Source organism: Meles meles, chromosome 3, assembly GCF_922984935.1.
Source record: "Meles meles chromosome 3, mMelMel3.1 paternal haplotype, whole genome shotgun sequence".
Classification (NCBI taxonomy): Eukaryota; Metazoa; Chordata; class Mammalia; order Carnivora; family Mustelidae; genus Meles; species Meles meles.
Genome location: NC_060068.1, coordinates 70,606,413 through 70,631,118, shown reverse-complemented (window position 1 = coordinate 70,631,118; position 24,706 = coordinate 70,606,413). Strand labels below are relative to the sequence as shown.

Sequence of the window (24,706 nt, the reverse complement as noted above, 5' to 3'; positions counted from 1 at the left end):
CAAAACGCTGTTGATGAATATGGCTAGTGGAGTTTTAATGAAATGATGGAACAGAAGTCTGGAGGAATAAATAGAAAGTGAGGGAATGGAATCCCTTATCCTTACAATGAGAATAGCCACCTTTTTTTTTTTTTTTAAATCTCAGGATTAAGAACCAGAATTGCTTCTGTGATTTCTAAAAAATTTAAAATGAAGTCTTTTACCTTTCTTTCCCATCTAGTAATGCTTAGTTTGATGTTCAGACTGAAATGAATTTTCATGTAGCTTTTAGAGAGTTACAGAATTCAGACTATGTTGTATTCATATCTCTGATACTCTCTGGATAAGACCGTGCTGTGCCTTTGCCTTGTACATAGTAAACGTTCAAATAATATGCCAGCACTTAGTAAATGCTCAAGTAATATAACTGCAGGCATTCCTAAATATCTGAATCTAATCTACTTCTGAAAATGTATGGGAAAGCAAATTTTTTTTAGCAAGTACAAATATTTTATTTTAAATGGGAAAAATAATAATGCATTCTTCATACAAGCAAGAGCCCCAAACAATTCCCCTAAACATCATCAAAACACTCTTAAACATCTATATAATAATCTACTAAGGATTTATGCATTATAAATCCTTATTTATAGGTATTTATACTTGATTATTTAACATTTAATACACACTAGTCAGTACATTGGTGTAGATTACAGACAGTATCAGATAGATTACATTTTCCTTCCACACTGCAATGAATCTGTTCTAATGTAAATAAGCAAAAAGATATATAAAAAATACTGAATGCGAGTAACAACAAAATAAAATAAACAAATGAAGGCATTTTTGTTTTAAATGGTTACTTTCAGATGAGAGTCAGTGTGATATGGGAGACCATTTCACTTGATAATGCATAACTCCTCCAAATAAGGCAAATGCAAAGCAATTCCTTATTCAAAGAGTATCAGAGATATGAATGTGACATATTCTGCATTCTCCTATTAACACTCTGAAAGTTACATGGAAATTCATTTCAATCTCGGCTTCCAATTCTAAATTTGGGGTAAATGTTTGTAAAAGTTGTTGTGGGGCGCCTGGGTGGCTCAGTGGGTTAAAGCCTCTGCCTTTCGCTCAGGTCATGATCCCAGGGTCCTGGGATCGAGCCCCGCATCGGGCTCTCTGCTTGGCAGGGAGCCTGCTTCCTCCTCTCTCTCTCTCTGCCTGCCTCTCTCCCTACTTGTGATCTCTATCTGTCAAATAAATAAATAACATCTTTTTTTTATCCCATGACCAGGTTCTTTTTTTTTTTTTTTTTTTTAAAGATTTATTTATTTGACAGATAGAGATTACAAGTAGGCAGAGAGGCAGGCAGAGAGAGAGAGAGGAGGAAGCAGGCTCCCAGCCAAGCAGAGAGCCCGATGCGGGGCTCGATCCCAGGACCCTGGGATCATGACCTGAGCTGAAGGCAGAGGCTTTAACCCGCTGAGCCACCCAGGCGCCCCAATAAATAACATCTTAAAAAAAAAAAACAACACTGTCGGTGGAAGTATAAATTGGTACAATTAAAAAAAAAAAAGGAAATGTTTGTAAAAGTTGTTGCTACCATTACTAGTGTTACTTGGACCTGTGCTGTGACTCAAGGTTGCTTTTGTTATGGCACATGTGCAAAGCAGAGCAGTGGCTCTCAACTGGCCAAGATTTTTGCCTCCCAGGAGATACTTGGTAATGTCTGGGGACATTTTTGGTTTTCATAAGATAGAGGTCAGGGATGCTGTAAAACATCCCACAATGTACAAAACAGACCCTCCTAACAGAACAAGCTGGCACAAAATGTTAATAGTACTGAGGTGGGGAAGCCCTGAAGGAGAGAAAGACCAGAATCAAACCAATATTTCAGAGGAAACCTCAATTAAAATAAGGAAGAGATTGAATATTGCAAAATCACAAGTTAGGATGAATTGATGTTATTAGCTTGGGGAACTATAAAGCAGGTCTCTTCATCAACGGGACCAATAAATCTAAGAAAAGGAGCTACTTTGGGAGGGACTATGAGGAAAAATATTAAGTTTAGTTTTTACTATGTTATACTTCAGGTATGGGTGAAACATCCAAATGCATGGAATAATTTTAAATCATTTTCATGCATACAAGAGGTTTTGTCTAAGTTTTGTAGTTATTTTTTAAAGCAATTAGATAGTCTTCAGGTTATATGTCAACTAACACATCTAAGCTCTAACTCTACCGTATAGCATACTTTTTTCACATGCAAGCTCAACCCTTAAGAAGTTGCTGGAGAATGATATTACCATCCCATTTAATGGATGACAGAGATGAGGCTTAGAAAGGCTAAGTAACCAAGGTGATACAGCTACAAGATCATTATACTAAGATTTAAACCAATGTCTTCTAAGTCCTAAGCTTTTTGCTAAAATAATTTTCTTTTTGTACTCATGCATGCTCCAATTATTTCAGACAATCCCCTACAACCACATCTTCACTGAGCTTAATAAGTAACTTCCCCCAGCTACACACACACACACTCACATACACATACACTTTGAAATACATTTTTTTGTTGTTGTTCTTATAAAAATAATCTATGTCAATGTAGGAGTTTGAAAAATATAAGGCACAAGTCAAGAGGATAAACTCATCATTACTTCTACCACTTGGAAATATCTACTAATGAACAACATTTAGGTAATGATTTGAATTTTTACTGTTTTTCTCTGCTGATGGTTTTGCTGATATGCAGTGATATTTCTAAAATTAATCATGAGGAATTAGAAAGAGGAGATAAAGGGAAAGATGGTACACAAGCTAGAGAATTAGCTCTCAAATTTAAAAAGAAGAACCTTGGGTGAGGTGGGGGTAGGGAGAAAACATGGGGAGGGTCATTTCTAGAGCCTCTCTCTGCCCAAAGAGTTCTAGGGACTTAATAAGTCTCAGTTCATTTGTCATCTCTATACTCTGTTAATGACAAGATTAAATGGAAGCTACACATTCCAGAGTGCTTATCATTTGCAGACTCAGTACTAAGAGCTTTACTCACATTATCTCATTTTATCCCTGCAGCAACTTCGAGTAGGATATTATTTCCAACTTAGAGAAGAAACTTAGGCTTAAAGAGGTTTTATATACTTGCCGAGTTCCAAATCTAGTAAGTGGGGAAGCAAGAATTCAAAAGCAAATTTGGCAGAGTGTTCTTCCTCTTTGCTATGGTGTCTCCTCTCACTGCACACAATCAGGTGTGGCAAAGTGCCTAATTCAAGCAAGCGAGAGCAGAGCATAGAACACTGTCTCAAGGTTTCTAGCTTCAGACTTCCCTTTCTTTTCTCTTTGTAGGAATGGGTTGACACACGGCTTCTGGGATATGGTTCGAAGATTCTATCACCAGATGTTTTACATTTGACTCCACTGGAGAAACACCATGTGATAAGTAACTTGCATGAGAAGATTAGTATGCGCCCGACACAAGAGTTTGCTGAATGAAGGGTCAGAAGAAAGGAACTCTACCAAAATGGAGGTCCCTTCTCTGGGGTAACTTTAACAACAAATTGAGCAAGACTCCTACCAAAGTTTACCACTTATTTATCTAGAGTAGCTGTATTTTAACAGGTAGATGTTGGCTGACTAAAATTATTATTACCTGCTACTTTTCTTGAGGTCAGACTACTGCTCGTGTAAAAGAGATGAATATCAGGTTAAAAATGTGGAATTATCACATTTTGTTCAAATTTAAAATGAATAAGCACAATTTCCCTGGTTTTGACAAACATTTGAAAAATGTAGTCTTTGGTTTTTAGCTTTACCCTGTAGGATGGAGCTGTTGTAAAAAAGGAAAGACCTTAAGTGAGTAGTACTTTGGATACATTTTTTTCAGCTAGTTCTCTACCTTGGGGATATTCTGTGGTCTGTGGAAACATGTTCTTCCTGTGAAGCTCAGTGTAGATCACTGGTTTTACATGAAGGCCTATATTAGTCACTTACAGGCATTTTTATGCATAACTGTTGGGTAACAGTGTCTGTTTATTTTATGATAAATGTTTCAAAGCTACTGTTCTCTGGAATTCTCACATAAAGGAAAATATTTATCTCATTGGAATTTTAACCACACTACAATTAAAGTGAAATGCAATCGACAAAATATTAATGCAGGTATGTCTGAAGATCAACTACTTAATGGTTAGGCCCCTATCTATCATTCTCTGGCTTTCTGAAGGTCAATACATAGCAAAGCCAAAGAATTAACCTGAAAGTCAGAAACATAGTATCTGTGTAACTGTGAGTCTATTATTAATTGCTTAATAAAGTGCATGACTTGTTGATGAGAGTTTATGCTGCCTATTCTTCTTAAAATTCAAGCCTAATTCAAGCAAGCTTATGCCAGGCTGGGTTGTTACTTTAAAATCTCAGATAACTGAAGATTATTTTTGATGCTGGATATCATTGTTAACACTACAGGAAGTAGATACAATCATAGGATGGGAAGGCAAGAAATGGATGTATAGTCTCTTCTCAACTTTTCTTTTAGAGAAGGGAACACTGAAAATCAGTGAAGACAACAGAGTTGCTCAGTGTTACATAGTAGTAAAGATGACCCAGAACACAGGTCTCCTATTTCCCAGGCCACTGCTATCCAAGACACCAAGCCACTGAATTTCAAGATTCCAACCCAGGGTCTGGTTTTGCAGATACTGCAGGTAATTAGCCTTGCAACTTGTGAGTCTGGCCTTTTGTTTTCTGTGTTGTTTTCTATGCAAAGTGAAGGAGGAATTAAGTAGGTAAGGCATAATGGAGGAGCAGAAGCTTGCACTAACTGGAAATTGTAGCTCACAGTGGCAGGTACCATGGAAATTTTCTAAGGCTACGTTTGGTGAGGATGAGCCACCTATCTCCCACTCAGCAGTGAATGTCTGAAATAACTAGCACCAACTTTAATCTTACAACAAGTACTACCTGTGGGTTCCAGGCAGAAGTATGGAACTCTGTGCAGTCTCTGCCAAGTAAAATGGATTACTGAAAAATAATGATACTTCAATTGCCATTATGGTTTTTATGTTGGCAGTAGAAGTCAAAAAATAACAATGAATTTTCCCACTAATTTTCCATTGTCACTTTCTATGTGAGTCAGCTTTAATTATTCATTTTGCATAGTGCTGGATAACAAAATGATTCAAAGCTTTGGTAACAACTCTATCAGCACTCTACAAAGGAGAAAAGAAAGTTCTTGAACTAAGGTTTCACTCTAATTATACAAGACTGTAGAAAAAAAAGAAAACACACACAAACAAAATTATAAACAGAAATGGCTAATCATTTCAGTTTTTAAAACATTTACTTTGGGGCGCCAGGTGACTCAAGTGGGTTTAGCCTCTGCCTTGGGCTCAGGTCATGATCTCAGGGTCCTGGGATCAATGGGCTCTCTGCTCGGCAGGGAGCCTGTTTCCCCTCTCACTCTGCCTGCCTCTCTGCCTACTTGTGATCTCTGTCTGTCAAATAAATAAATAAAATCTTTTAAAATTAAGCAAAGAAATAATGAAACATTTACTTTCATCATGCAAATGGTCACTGGGCCGTTAGAAGTTAAAGATAATTAGGTTTGGCAATATTACCCAAATTACATCAATTATTTTCTCAAAATAGAGCTACTTTGTCAAACTGATGCCAGAATTTGACTTTCAGCTCTGCCAAAAAAAAGTTTCAACTGACTTAACATTTCTCCATTTGATTGTTAAATGTCTTTGGCAACAATCAAACCAGATTGGCCAGCTGAATCCTAATTCCTGGTCTTATTCACACTTCCTCATTACCTTTTCATGTCTGAACAAGTTAGCCAGAGTTATGGAGTAGAGAGGAGTCAGCTCTTCCTACAAGATGTTTGTATATCAGCTTTTCAAAGCACCAGAAGAGAAAAGTACTTCTGTGTCTTTTGCGTGTCTGTAAACTGAAATGACTGGTTTGCAGTATAATAAAGTTACAGCTGACATAAGTCTTGGAAATATTCAAACCCGCGTTTCCCAGGTTGAGGGACTTGTACACACCATTGGTGTGTACAAGATCATTTTAGGAGGCATATCGATATCCAATAACACAGTAAAGAAATTTGTATCATTTCAGGCTTTTTGAAGCTTGCAATTATTTCAGGAAGAAAGTCCCAGGCTGGTGCTGACAAAGAGCTCTCTAACACTTTTTTCTTGCTTTTTAAGAAATAGAAAGCAAGGGGCACTTGGGTGGCTCAGTGGGTTAAAGCCTCTGCCTTCGGCTCAGGTCATGATCCCAGGATCCTGGGATCGAGCCCCGCATTGGGCTCTCTGCTTCCTCCTCTCTCTCTCTGCCTGCCTCTCTGCCTACTTGTAATCTCGATCTGTTAAATAAAATAAATAAAATCTTAAAAAAAAAAAAAATAGAAAGCAAGCCTCAGGCTCAGTCTTCAGCAGACAACTCTTTGGAGCTAGAATTTAATAACACTGTATGGTTTTCATTAAATTGATTTTGTCCATCTATTTATGGCAGGGATACAAAACCACCTTTTAAGATACATTCAGTTAATTAAAAAAATTTTTTAAGTTAATTAAGGACAAAAATTAAGTGAACATTAGTTTGGTGAATATAGCAATGCAAATATTACATAAAGGCTGCAGTCAATGATACAGTAAAAATCACAAAGCTGCTGAGGAGCTGGAGATGGACTCCCTGAAGAGATGGGAAATTCAAAGCCTCAAGAGGGCAGGACACCCATCAGGACTACAATCCACAGGCCATTCGCCAAGTGGATGCCACCCGAATCATTTCCAAAAAATTACTAACTTGAATCATTTTCTTTAAAATAGCCTTTCCCCCCATCACTTTGTGAGTAATATACATTAAGTTTGAGTTTGAAAAACAATAAAGGACAGGAGTGACTTGATACAATTATTTCAGAGAAAATGTAAATATTCAGAAAATTAAATTTATGAGACATGAGTTAGGAAAGTAGAAAAAAATTCCCCAGTACAAATTTACAAGTCCTGAATACTTGGAAACAACAAGACTAATTTTCTAAGCAATGTATATATATTTTTAACATGTACAGGTTTTCATTGAAATACAAACCTAAATGCTACTAGAAAAAGGTTTAAATTAAGGGAAATTATGTGTTTTGCAACTCTTAAAAATATCATAATTAAACTTGCAGTTTGAGAAAAGCAATCTAGAGGCTTTTGTGAAATTCAAAGATTCTTGACAAAGTATTTCTGTGAAGTCTGAGAGGAATGGAGGAGCAACTCCCTTTCACTGACAGAGACTCATAGCCTCTTAAGGTAGTGGCCACTCCAGCTGAGTAGACATTCTGGAGGACAAGGAACAAAATTTGAGAAAGACAGAATGGTCACTGAATTATTGACTTCTAAAAATAAAAACTTTCCTCTTACCATCTTGTCCACTTATTATCTCTGAACTGAAGCCTATTTATACCATTGGGGAAGTGGAAGAAGAGAGTTAATGGATAGCAGGATCAAGCTAGTTAATCTTTTGTAGGTTAAAATCTATGCTGTATATGGAAGAAGGTGAAACAGAGTAAGGTATTTAATATAGTTAAGAATTTTAGCCAGATGAGAACTAATTCCTTAACTTTGCTTTGCCTCAGTATCCTTTATTCAAACATTGGGACTAACAGGCATCTGTGTTATTGGGTTGGCTAAAGAAATAACTAACATTTATTAATGAACTAGAAAGACCTAGGGCTAAAATGGGAAATAATTAAACTGATTCTCTTAATGCCTCAATAACATTCAGGTTGTAAATGAGGGAAAAAGAAATTCACTACCTTTTCCAAGTAACTAATACTCTCCCGTATCAAGGATTCCCATTTTCAGACCCACTCTCTGGGCCTAACGTTTCATCCATGCACAGCTCAGAATTTGTGTAAGGGAGCTGCTGGGCATAACTCACCAGGGAAGGAAGGCGCTGCTGCAATCTCTTTGATTTTCTTCTAAGAATTTGTGAGCAGACTTTTTTCTTTTTTCTTTTTCTTTTTTTTTTTTTTTTTTTGCAGACTCATTTCTGATGCAGAGTATCCGAGTAGAGCAAAAATGATCCCATTTAAAACTGGGGATCACTTGTGAACCATTCTCACAAAGGTCTGGAACTCATCATTACAGCCCCTTGACTCACTCATGAGACTACCATGCACCGACATGGTGCCAGGAGCATTATGTCCTGATGCCAAGAGCACCCTACACCATTCAGACTCATGTCAGGTACCCACTCGTTATACACCTCTCTCCTGCAATCTCCCCTGAAAAGGGGAATGAGGGTAGACTAGAAGCAACACTATGTGTAAAGATTCCACAACATCTCTTTAAGCAATCTAGGTCAGTGTGAGTCAGTTTAGTTTATGACCCACAAACAATTTTTATGCTCTTTGCTCTTACCAGTTTCAATTCTTCTGTACACCCTGAAAATCTCATTTCATCAGTGAGAAATCAGACACTAAGAGCTACTTACTTACCAACACCAAGTCATCCCATAGCTGGGTCATAATTGGAATCTACTCCAACACTCAGCCTCCCATTCAAATGTTTCTTCTTCAGTGCAATTCCCAGCAGCGTTCTCCAGGTTTCACCTGTCCAGGTGAAATCTTCAGAAAAGATTGTTAACCCAGGTCTACCTGTCCTCATCATTTACAAAGGATGTTACAATGGCCCCATTTACAAACCAGGGCACTGAGTCTCAGGGAGACCAAAGGACATGCCCTAGCTGACAGAGAAGCCCCTTAGTCAGCTGTATAAGGTATCGATTCTTTTCAGCTAAACAAACAAACAAACAAAAAATCACTTATCCTTGCTTGCAGGGTTTCTGACCAGGGGTTTCCAGTCTTGCCAATCCTCCTTAGCTGGCCTACTTCTTGGTTCCTCTACTCAGCAAATATGAGTCATATGATTCAGCTGAATTGAAGTCACCTGGCAGATTTTTCCACTCTCATCAATAGCATACATACCAATTGCCCTTTAACCAATCACAGAAGAATTTTCTTTTTCTTTATTATCTTATAAGCACTTAAAGAGAGCTTTAAATAATTCTTCAAAGGAAGCCACTATCATTTGCAGCTTTATTAATCCATTTATAAAAAAATCAAAAATTTGTAGTGAGACATTATAAATTGAACACATTATGTGATCCTTTGGTTTCATACTATATGCTTGAGGAAATGACCAGGAGCTTAAAATCTGTTCTAATGTTGACAACCTCAGATATATAATCTTCAAGGAAAAAATAAGACCTTGGAATTGTTGGAATTTGGTTTTACCAAGACAGATGCCTTCATCTTGTACAGGTTTTTTTCTTCTTTTTTAGTAGTACAAGCAGATAATTATAATAAAATAGCACAGAACCATGAGAATTAAAATAGCCTGAATATTAATGTGTTTGATTTTCATCCACTTTGCAAGGTCAGAGATGTGGTCTCTCTACACAAGGTCCAAGGAGTAATTTTTCTCTTTCATTCTTCCTTAAAAAGTAATTTTGTTAATAATAATAATAATAATAATAAATTTCAGGTGACTTTATTTTTTATGGCTTAATTCTACATTCCATTCTAGGAAGAAGGAATTGAAATATCTGAGAGGTGGTTTCACTCATTATTTACATTCAACATAATGTTCGCTGAATATCTACTATGTACTACTTAGACACTCTCCTCAATGTTATATAGACATGTAAATTACTAAGACATAGACCTTAGTAATTTGACCAAGAAGGTAAGAAAAATTAATCACAAGCACATGTTTTAATGACAAAATTGGGAAACATTTCACAAAGAAGATCACATTGAATATAGTCCCAAAAGACTGAGCTGCTGTCCTAGGGTGGAAGAAGAACATTTCACAAACAGGGAGCAATTATTCAGAAGTGCAAGAATATGAAAATTGGGGGCACCTGGGTGGCTCAGTGGGTGGGCCTCTGTCCTCGGCTCGGGTCATGGTCTTGGGGTCCTGGGATCAAGCCACGCATCGCGCTCTCTGCTCAGTGGGGAGCCTGCTTCCCCCTCTCTCTCTGCCTACTTGTGATCTCTGTCAAATAAATAAATAAAATCTTAAAAAAAAAGAATATGAAAATTGGAGATTTTAAGTTCAGGAGGTAAATAACTCAAAAACTCAAAATTTGAAGTCAAAGTTCATCAAACAGGTTTTCTCTACTCTAGTCCTTTAAGAAGCCTAATTTGTTAAGATAGTATATCACTTTAATCCAGTGCATCATTTAAATGGCTTCAATGAACAGACTTAAATAGTCTTTTCACAGTATCCCTCATCCACAATCTCTGGTATGCCAGAGAGATGCCAACACAGAAATGAGCTGACATTAGGAGGCCTGCGTGGTGACAGACTGTTCACTTTCTCCAAAGCACAGGTGTTCATGAAAGAGCATGTAGTAAGATGTTGAGCACCATAATATATATACAATGGAATACTATGCAGCCATCAAAAGAAATGAAATCTTGGGGTGCCTGGGTGGCTCAGTGGTTTAAGCCTCTGCCTTTGGCTCAGGTCATGATCTCAGGGTCCTGGGATCGAGCCCCGCATCGGGCTCTCTGCTCAGTGGGGAGCCTGTTTCTCCCTCTCTCTCTGCCTGCCTCTCTGCCTACTTGTGACCTCTCTCTCTCTGTCAAATAAATAAATAAAATATTTTAAAAAAAAATGAAATCTTGCCATTTGCGATGACGTGGATGGAACTAGAGGGTATTATGCTTAGCGAAATAAGTCAATCAGAGAAAGACAACTATCACATGATCTCTCTGATATGAGGAAGTGGAGATGCAATGTGGGGGGTTTGGGGGCAGGAAAAGAATAAATGAAACAAGATGGGATCAGGAGGGAGACAAACCATAAGAGACTCTTAATCTCACAAAACAAACTGAGCGTTGCCAGGGGGTGGGGGGTAGGGAGATGGTGGTGGGGTTATGGACATGGGGGAGGGTACGTGCTGTGGTGAGTGCTGTGAAGTGTGTAAGTAAACCTGGCAATTCACAGACCTGTACCCCTGGGGCTAATAAGACATTATATGTTAATAAAAAATAAAAATTTTAAAATAAAAAAAAAAGATGTTGAACACCATAGAACTGATGCTATTTTACAAAACCACATGGAATCAGTTCGTAAAATCTTGGGATTGAGAAGTTTTTAAATTCATATAGAATCAGGGGTGCCTGGGTGGCTCAGTGGGTTAAGCATCTGCCTTCAGCTCACCTCATGATCTCACGGTCCTGTCCAGCCCCGCATGGACTCTCTGCTCAGGGGGGAGCCTGCTTCCCCCTCTCCTCTGCCTGCCTCTCTGCCTCTGTGATCTCTCTGTCAAATAACTAAATAAATAAAATATTTCGAAATAAATAAATAAATTCATATAGAATCATATATTTGAGGTGGGGAGATGATATGAAAGTGGAGGACAGTGGTTTTTCCACAAATGATCATGCAGGGTAGTAAGGTTGTCACAGAAGGATTCTGTATCAGAAGACATTGGTATGGCATGAAATGGTTGTGTATATTTTTTAAAAGCATGAGGATTATGTTGTTTACTTTCCTTATGATAGTAATTTTACAGTTAGGTAATCAAATATAACTGAACAGTAAATCATCTACTTTAGGTATCTCCATGCAATCATTCAGACTGATTCCATAGAGCACATACTTGGGTGCTGGGGATACGAAAAAGAAAGAAAGAAAAAATGCCAGAATTCCTGCCTTTCAGTTGCGACCATTTTGAGATTCAGAAGAACATGTCAATGTGCTAAAAGGCAGTGTGAAGACTATGAACGATGCTTACTTTTGGGAGGTACTACAGCAATGGGAATGGTTAAAGCTCAAGATTAAGAGAAATCATTCCAATGGAAATTGCACTCCACACAGTCATTTGAAACCTATGTTCTTTAGAATGTATGAACTTCTTTTCTCATTGGAATCAGGATCAGTAAACCATCACATGTTGAGTAGTCTGGAAATCTCAAGATGCTATAAAAATGGGTGTCTAAATCACATGACTAGAAAAATACTTTAATCCTTACACCACTTGGATAAAGCTAAAGAATCCATGCCCTACTGCTCCTACCACAGTCATACTCATCAAAGTGATCCATCAGAAATAGCGCTTTTTTAGTAAGATTTTATTTATTTGTTTATTTGACAGAGCATACCAGCACAAATTGGGAGGGGGCAGAGGGAGGGGGAGAAGCAGGCTCCCGCTGAGGAGGGAACCAGACTGGGGCTCCATCCCAGGATCCTGAGATCATGACCTGATATCCGAATTGAGACACTTAATCAACTGAGCCACCCAGGCACTCCGAATTAGTGTTCTTTTTGATGAGGCAATAATGAGCTGACATCTAATTTTACTATATATCATAAGTAAATTATTAGTTCACGCCAGCATAGAGAGGGTGGCCATGGTCACTTATATTCATTTGATTAACCTTACATAATACAAAGACCATCCAAAGGCTATGTGGGATTTTCATGGGACTCAAGGAGTTTTTGCACCACATTTTGAAAACCACTACTCCATTGTGTTTATGCCGGTATCTTCTTGGATAGTGTATGTCTATGATATACAGATGGAGAATTCATGCCTCTAGTAAGGCGAAAGATGGAAACTTTTGGAGTGCAACTTTCAGGAAAACTTCAGAAAAGCCTCAGGTTAATATATTCACACTTTATTCACTAGATTGCCTGGAAATGATTTTTGGTTAGAATAGGTTTTTTGTTTTTTTGGGTTTTTTTGGAAAGTGTAGGAAGTTGCTTTTTTTTCATCTATGATATTCAGCATTCCACCCATATATGCACACTTTTATCAGAGATGCTTAATCATTTCTTGGTTTACTTTTCAAGAAGCCTGAAATGAGTTTGGGTTTTCCACAACTTTGGTAAATAAATATGTAGTAGAGGGAAAGTCCACCTCATTTTAAATTTGCATTTCTTCTCCAGAGACAGCATATATGCCAGTCTCTAGTCTCCAATTTTTGTCACCACTGCAATAATAAGACACACACACACGCATGTATGCATGCACACACACACACATGCTACACACTCCCATGTACCTCTCCTACCATGACATAAAGTTTATAGGAGTTTGTCATTTCGATTGCCACTGTTTGAAATTCTGATTTCAGAAATTATGAACCAACTGGAAAAATCCTTAGATTTTATATCATCCATGCACTTAGCAAGAGAGATAAACTTAATTTGAAACATGGTGGTGATAGGGACTAGATTTCCTATCCAGCAGGGAGATTTACAGCATGAATAAGATGCCAGGAAATGGACCAAAAGGGTACAGTGTATGAGTATTTTAAAGGGGCGGGAAATATTCTACAGGACTCATGAGCCATTATTTCAAACGCTTGTGTAAATATGGTTTAGTTCATCATCACTTTTTCCAATTATGTGTATGTTCAGCTCCAAAGTACAGCCTCTGCTTCCTTGCTTGAAATGCCACCAACTGAACTAGGATTTTCATTAATACAAGCAATGTTTACAGTGCCCAGGAATGATAGAAGGAATATAGGAGTTCTTTTGTTATTTGTAAACTAAAATACCTCAGAGAGGTGGCCTATTAGTTTTAGCTTAGCTTTTGAACAGGGCGGTTTAAAACATTACAATTTTTAGTTTCTTCATGAAATTTTCATATTTCTATAATAATTATTATCATCATGTAAGTAAAGCAATATATTTTATTTCTAAAAGTATAACTGCATACCTAAAGAGATTAAGAATTAAATCAGTTTCTTAACAAAAACAATTTTATTTTTCAGGTCAGTTATGGACCCACTAAATACTTGGAAACTACCTATAGCTTTGTTTGTACTAAAATTTTATTCTTAGAAAACTGTAAAATATTTTAACTGCATTAAATATTTAAGCAAGGCATTACTGTGTAGCAGTTAAAAACAAGGACTTGAAGAAGACGGCTTAGTTTCACTAACAACCTGCATGACTTTGGGAACTTCCAGAACCTCTCTGTGCAGTTTCCTCACCTATAAAATGGGGATAATAACAAATCCCATCTCAGAGGTTTGTTGTGAAGATTAAATTAATAAGTATTTGTTACAGAAAAGAGTGAAACAGAAGTATTTACTTCTGCTAATATGGCATATTACAATAGGAAACGGGTTTAAGAAGGAATAAAATGAGAACAATGTAATGTATGGCACAAGCAGAAAGAAGACTTTGGAAGTGCTAGCTTGTAAAGGATGCCTTTACATATTTGGTCCACTCCAAGAACCAGAATATTATCTATAAATAAAATTGAGTCTTCCTGATTTGGGCATTTTTCCTTAATAATACCTGAAGACAATGGTTTTTGTATTTTTTTTTAAGATTTTATTTATTCATCTGACAGACAGAGATCACAAGTAGGCAGAGAGGCAGGCAGAGAGAGGGAGAGGAGGAAGCAGGTTCCCTGCTGAGCAGAGAGCCCGATGCGGGGCTCGATCCCAGTACCCTGGGATCATGACCTAAGCCGAAGGCAGAGGCTTAACCCACTGAGCCACCCAGGTACCCCAAGACAATGGTTTTTTATTTGTTTGTTTGTTGTTTTTTTTATTTGACAGAGAGAGAGATCACAAGCAGGCAGAGAGCCAGGCAAAGAGAGAAGGGGAAGCAGGCTCCCCACTGAGTAGAGAGCCCAATGTGGGGGCTTGATCTTAGGACCCTGAGATTATGACCTGAGCCGAAGGCAGAGGCTTAACCTACTGAGCCACCCAGGCACTGAAGACAATGCTTTTAACACTTAAAGATCATCAAAAAGTTAAGGAAGACTACCTGAGCACACAGAGCTCCCCAAGGGTCCCTACTGTCCGGGGTCCTCTGGTCTTCAATGTTGATATGTTTGGCATTTAAGTCTTTTTCCTTCCAGTGTTCAGCTATTGACTCATTTGGGCTTTCTTTCTGATCATTTTAATTTAGTCCAAACTTAGATCATAATCTTTCTTCTTTGTCAGCTACTCTAGCTGTCAGCTACTTTTTGGTTCTCACCCAAAATCCACCTTTCTCAAATTCAAAAAGATTTTTTAAAGGAATATATGCTTTCCCACCTCACCTGGTTGCTTATATCCAGCTTTTCTGCTTCTATAAGCACAAGAGACACACCATGTGTCACTGGAGTGAGTGATGGTTACTGCTCTGCTAGTTCTCAGTTGTAACAATCTTAGTTGATTCCTCACCAGCACCTTTAAATCAAAATAGGAAAGAATGGTTTTATGGTACAGTATACTGGTTTAAAGATATTGGTCTGCTCTTACTGCTTAAAGTCATAGGTTAGAAAAGGAGAGAACCGCATATCTTTGGATCTGAACTGGTGTCCTAGACATGAGTTCTAGCATCTGTTAAATATCCCAGAGCTCTTCTAGCCCTAAAAGTGATTCCTCATTGCTCATTTGAAAACAGATATTAAGGAGAAGGAAAAGGACATACCAAAACCCAAACATGAACTAAAGACCTTCAGAAAACCACTCTAATACTTGCCCAACTATGCTCAGTGGGAAAACTTGCTCTATTGAATCCATACTGTATTAGAATGCCTTCTATGAACACATCCTGTTAAAGAAGAAAAAGAAAAAAAAAAACCTTGTTTACCAGAAAGCATTTTATTTTATTTTATTTTATTTAAGATTTTATTTATTCATTTGACAGACAGAGATCACAAGTAGGCAGAGAGGCAGGAAGAGTAAGAGGAGGAAGCAGGCTCCCTGCTGAGCAGAGACCCTAATGTGGGGCTCGATCCCAGGACCCTGAGATCATGACCTGAGCCGAAGGCAGAGCCTTTAACCCACTGAGCCACCCAGGCACCTCCAGAAAGCATTTTAGATAATAGAAGGAAGAAGAGCCAAAGATGGTCTATGTCCCCATACTTTCTTTGGTCCTTTTTCCACTGAAATTCAGGAAAAATAGCTTGGAGGGCAGAATGTGGTGGTATAGTGGAAAGAACTCTGGAGTAGGTGATGGGGTCAGGGTGTGGGTCCAAGATCTGCTTCCTAGAAAAGCCACTGCTCTCTCTGAATTTCAACATCTATTCAGATGAGGAGGTAATAACATCTACATCACAGAACTGTTGTGAAAATTAAGGGAGACCTTTGTATGCTACAATAGTAATGCCGGACATCATTACTGGTTTCTATTAGCAATAAATAATTTTGATGTTTTAGATCTGAATAATTAAGGTCCCCAAACCTTGTTTTCTACCAAACTAGATATATGATTTCCTTGATTTTTTTTTTTTTCGTTTTCCAGAAATTTATAGTCTGCATGTCTTCTGGGATGCAATAGAGTGCAAAGAGCTCAAACATTGGAATAAAAGAGATCTGAAGTCAAACTGTGGTTATGTCACTCTGAATTCACTTACTAGTTAGTGCTAGTCACGTCTTTGACCCTTGGTTTTCCTTTCAAAATATGGGGCTAATGACACTCATTTTCCATAGTTGTGGAGAGGATTAGTGATAATGCGTCAAGGAGCCTACCATAAACAACCATATCACAGTAAACGACCATTATACTATAGGATTTTTTTGGGTTTTTTTTATCCCTTCTTATTATTATTGACAAAATGGGTTTACCTTTGTTCACAATTACTCAAGCAATGTGCTTAATGGGTACTAACTGCTGACAAGATTACACCTTGAAAAAGATGAGTCATTTGAATTAATACATCATTAAATGGTAATATGGGGGGCTCAATAATTATTTTCCCTTTAGATATCCGAACTGGAAATTCTTTGGAAATTCAAATTCTTGAAGAATGTAAACATTGATAAGACATGGTTACTGCCTTCAGGAAGCTTATATCCTAGTTGGAGGCATTTCTTTCAGTAATATCTATGTTCAAAGGTTATCTTTGTATGGTGACTGAGCTGCGAAGTAAGTAAAAAAATCCTTTCAGAAATTAGACAAAAGTCTGTGAAGTCATCTTTCTGTCAAAGGGGATGGGTGAGAGGAACTGGGTAGCAGGGAGAACTAAAATCTGTTAACTATATTATGTGTCAGGCACAGAACCAGGCAATTTAATGTTCATTGTTTTACTTAATCCTAAAAACAGTCCTATGAGAAGGGCTGCAAAATGTAGAATTTTTGTTTGCAAATAACCTTATTTAAGATCACACACTTAGTAGGTGCTAGAAATGGGATTCCAATCATTAATAGGGGAAATGGGGTTACAAAGTGGGTTTTGTTCAATTTAACAGATTTTTTTTAAAAATCTGAGTATTTCCCCTTCTCCAAAAATGTCTTTTCTTTCATTGATTTTTTTTTCTTTCCTTTTCTATTGGGCCCAACAATGAGCTCAATTCTAGACTTTAGAACCCTCTGATCGGGGTGTAGCTATTTTTTCTGTGCATATTGCCCAGAGAGCGTATCTTATTTTTTAATCTACAAAAAGAACTGGTAGCCATTTCAGATGTGCTAGTGTTGCTGGTGGTTAGCATTCAAAAAAAATAAAAGGCAATTCACCCAACATTAATTTAATTGTAGAAATACGGTACAGAACATACCTCAATTAAGATATATAGTTCAATCATTTATCTTTTTATTCACAAATATTAGTAAATATTAGTGATTATTGCTCCCCCAATAAGTCACAAAACTTTATAAAGCAGTTTTAGGGTATGAGCATAATCAGCCACAAGTACCAAATTAACATGGCTCACCAGAAGGGTTTTTCTTTTTTCTTTTATGTTATCAACCAACCTGAGGATGGTTAATCTAGGATAGGTAAAGAAGAAAGGTAGAGGGTTGAAGGAATCAGAAATATGTTTTCCTTGCTCCGTGTGTGTGAGTATAGAACACTTGCCATGAAGTCTATCCTCTTAGCTAGAGAGCTGCTGTGCAACTGAAACTGTCTCTTTTTTTTTTTCCCTTTTTATTAATTTTTTCAGCGTAACAGTATTCATTCTTTTTGCACAACACCCAGTGCTCCATGCAAAACGTGCCCTCCCCATCACCCACCACCTGTTCCCCCAACCTCCCACCCCTGACCCTTCAAAACCCTCAGGTTGTTTTTCAGAGTCCATAGTCTCTTATGGTTCGCCTCCCCTCCCCAATGTCCATAGCCCGCTCCCCCTCTCCCAATCCCACCTCCCCCCAGCAACCCCCAGTTTGTTTTGTGAGATTAAGAGTCATTTATGGTTTGTCTCCCTCCCAATCCCATCTTGTTTCATTTATTCTTCTCCTATCCCCCTACCCCCCCATGTTGCTTCTCCATGTCCTCATATCAGGGAGATCATATGATAGTTGTCTTTCTCCGATTGACTTATTTCACTAAGCATGATACGCTCTGGAGGTTCCTCAAAATGTTGAAAATAGAACTACCCTATGACCCAGCAATTGCACTACTGGGTATTTACCTTAAAGATACAAACATAGTGATCCGAAGGGGCACGTGTACCCGAATGTTTATAGCAGCAATGTCTACAATAGCCAGACTATGGAAAGAACCTAGATGTCCATCAACAGATGAATGGATCAAGAAGATGTGGTATATATACACAATGGAATACTATGCAGCCATCAAAAGAAATGAAATCTTGCCATTTGCGACGACGTGGATGAAACTGTCTCTTTCTAAGAAAACATTCCGAGAAACCCAGCTAGCCACTTCACTTTACATTTCATTCAGAATCTATCACATGACCACTCCTAGGAGAAAGAAGAGCTCTGTTGTTGTTTGGAATGTAAAAATTAGAAGAAAAAATATTATCAGAGAGACAAAAAGAAGTCTTTTTAGAATGTTAGGAATTTTCGTTTTCCAGCCTCCGTAAGAGAGAAACACCTGGTGGAAAGAGCTACAAATGGCTTTGAGGAAGTTATCAGGTCACGTACGCTGTTGAATACTGGAAGCTACTGCTCTTCCCTGAGCCACCTTTGGTGCACAAAGGGCATTGTGGTTCTACTATTTACTGTGAAACTGCATTCAAATTTCTCTCTTTTTTTTTTCTTTAAGATTTTACTTATTTATTTGACATAGAGAGAAAGAGACAGAGACAGAGCATGAGCGGAGAGAAGGGCAGAGGGAGAGGGGGAAGCCAAATCCTCCCTGAGCAGGGAGCCCAATGTAGGGCTCGATCCCAGGACTCTGAGATCATGCCCTGAGCCAAAGGCAGATGCTTAACTGACTGAGACACCTAAGTGCCCCCAAATTTCTTGACTTCTGTCTAGTTTACCTTTCCTATTTACAAAACATAGATAACCAAAGTGTTTAAAGTATTCTTGTGACCACATTCCACAATAATGAATGTTAAGTGCTTAACACAGCACCTGGCACATAGTTAACTTCAATAAATATGAACAACTATAAAGAGAATCATTGATATTAAGTATAATACTGATACTTCTCCTTGACCAGAGTGAACCTTTTTACATTATCTGCATATTGCCACTGGTTTTCTGCCCTTTTTTTTTTCTTTTGTTTTAGGAATACCCATCCTGATCTTTGGATGTATCCTCTGAGAAGGTACCCATGACGGACCACAGTGGACACCAGCTCAGATATTGACAGCTCATGACACTTGAGTGTGGACCTGCCCATCACTGAGTTTCCTGACGCAGAGCCACCAATGTCTCTTTCTAGCTGATGGAGGCTGGTGCCGCTTTGAAGCATTGAGAGATGCCATGCCAATTCACAGCAAGGTCTTTATTGTTGAAACTCTGGCATAATGACATCTTTATTCATGTGAAAATACAGGATGAATTTCAACTATATGATATTGTTTATGTTCATCAGAAATGTTATTTGTCTTTACAAAGTCTGGTTTCAATGAACCGGCTATGTAATGGATATTAAATAAACATGGAATTTTACACATTCATAATATTTGGTTTCTTGTTGTGATTTTGATGAACTACACTTTCAAGCACTGTCAATTCATCCTTATTTACAAACGAAACATTTGCTTGTAGCAGAGTGATGTAGTGTCTTGCTTTATTTTAAGCTAAGTCAACTCTTCTATTCAATGTTTAATGTGAAACTGACTCAAAAATGTTCTTTTAGGCCACAATTACATTTCTCTCTGTATAACATATATTATACTATTTTAACTTAATGCTGTGAGCTATATAAACCAAAGACATTCTAATTCTGTTTTTAATGTATTTTTCCCAAGATAAATAATTTATAATGGACTAATAAAACTAAGGAGCTCATATTAAAAGAGTTATATCATATGACCTACTGAAACTCATCTATGGAAATTGACTCTCTTAAAAGTAATTTTGTGAAATTATTTTGTATAAAATTGACTTTCTTATATGAATTCTTGACAACAAATATAAAACAAAAAGAACTTGAAATTTCTCTCTCCATCCTTCTACACACTGAAGAGAAGTAATCAAATACTTTCTAAACTTTATGATTTGGGGATTTCTTAGAAAAAGAAAGTAGATGAATAGCAAACATTTCAGTTACGCATATCAGCTTCTGGCTACCTCTCTAACATAAAACTCCTTTTCAAAGTACACCTAGTCTTTTCACATCTTTAAAGTGATATAGTTTCATTTATGGGTTTATTTGTAAAATGTTCTCATTTTGCCATCCAGGGGAAGAAGTGCTCTTTTTTTTTTTTTTTTTTTAACCTGAAAATAAGTAACCCTAAGCGCATGTTCCTTCATCCTGATAGCACTGGCTCATAACAGGCACCCTGTAAGCACTCATAGGCATCACATGAGGTAAGGAAAGCTCTGAAAGGGCAAATAAATATTCCAAACATTAGGGTTCCTCTTATCTTGAAAGGGCTTATTTAAAATGGATACTCATGGCATACCATGAGCAACTAATGTCATCATGCAGGCATGTATTTGACGCTGCCTTCATAGGGAGCCACCAAGAAGATGTTGGGGAAGGGAAAGCTAACTAGCCTCAGAGAGGGTTCAAATAACGGGGAGATGGTGTCTTCACACCCAAGTGTCTAGCCTTCAATTTCAAAGCTTGGGGTGGTGGGACTAGAAAAAGAAGGGAAGAGGGAAGTGAAGACATGGAAAAGCAAAAGTGAAGGAATGGAGGAAGTCTGTAGGAATTTTAGGGACAGAATGCTGATTCCTGTGAGCATACTTCTGAGCATTCTAGCACCAGCATGCAAGGGCCGGAAGAATTATTTGAAAGAGAACTTTAGAGTCCGTAAAAAATGTTTTTCTACGCCATTTCGTGGATTGGGCTACTTTTGTGGGTGACTAACCTCACCCATTCCTTGGATTCTTTCCTTTTGACTAGTTCCATTTTTCAGGCAGCGACCTTTCCCTGACCTCAGCCTGAAACTCTGGGTCACCTTGCTATAGCCTTGGTGTAGCACTGAATAGAGGTCTTACCAGATTGTTGGCACTGGATAAGTGGTACTGAGCACAATCGTCCTCTTTCATGAGCTGGAGGGAAGTTGCCTTTTCCAGGGTTCAGAGAGCTGGGCTAACTTATGCCTCCTTTTTATTCTGTTGCCCAGTAATTTTCCCTCTGGCCAGATCTGCAAACTGGTTGCCTTGCAGGAAGGTGACACGCACCACTGATGCAAAAAGGAAAAAAAAAAAAAAAAAAAAAAGGAGAGAGAGAGACTGACTATTGGCATCAGCACAACATTCAACAGTACTTCAAAAGTTTCATTTTATGGTGAAATAGGTCAATTATTTGCTCCAAATAATTAAAAAGTTTAATTGCTTAACCTTAATCTCAGATATCTTTATATTCCTCTGTTGTTACTTAATTATACTCTTCTTCTGAGTGGAATTATTAATGTGAACACCTGTTTTCCAATCCATCCCCCAAATTATCCTAGATAAAAACTCTTCTTGAAAATAAAAAGTTTTTTCCAAGTTTTCAACACCAAAAAAAAAAAAAAAAAAAGAGTTTGATTATACTTCAGAGACTCTACATAACCTTAGTCATTGGCCTCCATGTTGCCAGATAGCCATGGCTCCACCAGCAGAATGGTAATTTCTGATGTTCTAGACTGTTCCGTGACTTTTCTAGGGAAAAAAAAAACAAACAAAAAAACCAATGCTGGGACTCAAAGTCTACAGTGAATAGCCAATTCTGATATCACACTGAAAGGCAAGTGTGACATAACAGCCTACCTCTTTCAAGTAAATCAATATGGTAATATTGACAGTTTCCCAGGCTATTTCTCTATATACTGTATTTGCTCCCATTCTAAGGATGTCAGCACTAAAAAAATGACAAAAAGAAGAAAAAGAGAAAAAAAAAGATCTCAATGGCTAGTGGGAAACATCAAGCTGATCCTTTATCTTGCCATCCAACTTCGTCAGTTCTTGGGAAAATAGTACTTCAAATTATTTTTCACATGAATAGACTCGTGTCTTATGTTTGGACATTTAATTAGGCCTAAAGGAGACAAAGGGGGAAAGGTTTTAATACCATTTTGCTACGTAAAATACTCATGAATATTTCCACCATATTAGGTAATTTGCTATCAAATATACTTGTGATTCCAAGTGGCTTGGCCGCAGGACCGCAGAACGCAACCATCAGTCACTGTTAGCTCTGTGCAAGACACATTGTGCCCTGCCCGCTCTAAAGCAATCAAACGAGTCTGCAAATGTTCTTCAAAGAATACTCGTAGAATGTTACTTCGTTAAACATCTCCTTGGCATTCATTCTATTTTCCACTTTGAATTGCTGCATTTAGTTTTGTAATGACCTTCTAAAGCAAGGAGGTTTTATTAACTCTTTGATCTTCTAGCTTTGGGATGAAAACAAAGAAAATATAAATGAGCACTTTGTACACTGTCTTATATAGGAGAGCAGAAGAAAAAAAGGAAATATGTTTTCATCAAACAGATTGGTTTGTGTGGAGACTTCCAGCCCTTCCTGTTCTTTCCTCTCTTTAAGCAAAATGCTTATCAATGTTGTACATGTGTTTGTTTTAATGTTGTCTGTGTAACTAGGTCTTTGTTTCTCTTCTCTCCAGCTCCTGTAGCTGAGGTTAGGGTCAGATATCTCTTTGTGGATTTTTTCTTTTTTAAGGCATTCTCCATCCTTGGTTTCCTCTAACCCTAAGTGCAATTCTTGGGAAATCTGCCATCCTATTTGTGGGACGCTGGCAGCCCTGTTCTGTTTCCAACTGTTCCTTTGTATGTGTCCATGTGAGTGGGGAAGGGGAGGGGATCCCCGGTCAGGTAGTTGCCTAATACTGCAGTGTAGAAAACACTGGGAACTCTTATATCTGAATACCAGTTCTGTACTTCATTGCAACTATGTTTATATATCCTGGAACAGAATCTCAAATACTAGTTACCTTGCTCCTGAAGTCCTAAACTCATAGCATTATTAATATATAGATGAGACACTGACTTTCACTCTATTTTTATTTTTTATCATCTCTTAATGTGCTTCCTTTTACATACTCATTTGATTCTATCTTTTCAGGCTTTAACACAACTTTGGAAACAAAACTTTAGGTACAATATTATAAAATACCAGCATTTTATGATAAATATTAAATCCAAAACATGAAAATAGTTATCAGAAAAAATCTTTTCTTTTCCCAATATTGTAACCAGCTATTTATTTTATCATATACACTTTTCCTTGAAATTTGAAACTCTTATTTGTTATTAAATTGAAAGCATCCTGAGCTAAGAGCCTGGGGACTGTCTGGACTTCCTCAATCTAGACTCTAGAATAACAGGTGATCTAGCTGTATTGCTGATAATGTTATCTGGTCCTGTTGTAATGCCTGAGGTTTATTGGAAATGGAAATCCATGTTTTATTACAAAATGGATTCATTTCGTTTGGCTAGGTTTTTCTTTTACCAGAATCATTTAACACCAAGCATTCATTATGGTAGGGATGTGCTGAAAGTGTTAACCTATATAATTCACCAGCCTAACTTCAGAGGTGAAAAAAAAAAAAAAATGAGTGAAAGTTTATCTAGTTTCCCCGCCTACAGAAAGTAGTACCACCATTAGAACCATCACCTTTTCATTTAATTTCTGCTTTAATTTGTTTTTCTGGTTCAAAGAGTAGAAGATTCCTCCTATCAACTATTGCAATGGGAGACATTCAGCTTTCTGTCTTTGACGTTTTCTGAGTTGACAGTCCCATCAGTCAGGGAAGTGGCAACCAGCTTGGTGAACCCCTTTTCACATCCTCACTTGTTGCCTTTCATTTTTTTTTCCACTTGTTGCCTTTCAACTGTTTTTTATGTCTGAGAACAATCCTTCTTCATCTTAACAATTCCTTATGTTGTTGTTATGTTTGTCTAGTCATACTTTAAATTATAACTTCCCTAAGATGAAACCTTGCTTATGTTCTAGAATGTATTCTAAAAATATTTTCCACTGATATTAATAACTATAAATTGCTAAAAACTCAGACTATGTCTTTTAGGAAATTTGAAATTTTGGTAAACAACTTACTTTGAAAGGGTGTCAGTCTGGCAGTTGTGATCAGATAATAATCTAATTAACATACACATGAAAGATATTTCTATATATTTTATAGAAATACCTTTTTATAACAAAATAAATAAAAGAGCAGTCAGTATTTAGATACATGCAGTGCTTTGACCTTAGGTACAAAGTGAGATGACTGGCAAAAAGAATAACTTAGAACAATTATTAAATGAGAATTTGATAAACATATACATGAAGAACTGCTAAAATTTGAGATCTTGAAATACTGATTGCTTTAAATGGTCCCCCCAAAACTGGAAAAGATAGGGAGGAAAAAAATCAAGTTACTTACAAAATTCTTTTCTATGTT

The 24,706-nt window shown here is 37.4% G+C and overlaps 1 long non-coding RNA gene across 1 annotated transcript in view; it reads left to right on the top strand.

Annotated features, from left to right (window-relative positions):
* LOC123939343 overlaps positions 1-19,979 on the top strand; it is a 40,744-nt gene extending 20,765 nt beyond the window's left edge. Inside the window, exons 2-4 of the long non-coding RNA XR_006817826.1 lie at positions 3,325-3,519; positions 4,514-4,682; positions 19,414-19,979. This is a non-coding gene — a long non-coding RNA (uncharacterized LOC123939343). The remainder of the gene's footprint in view (positions 1-3,324; positions 3,520-4,513; positions 4,683-19,413) is intronic.
* Positions 19,980-24,706: the final 4,727 nt, after the last annotated feature.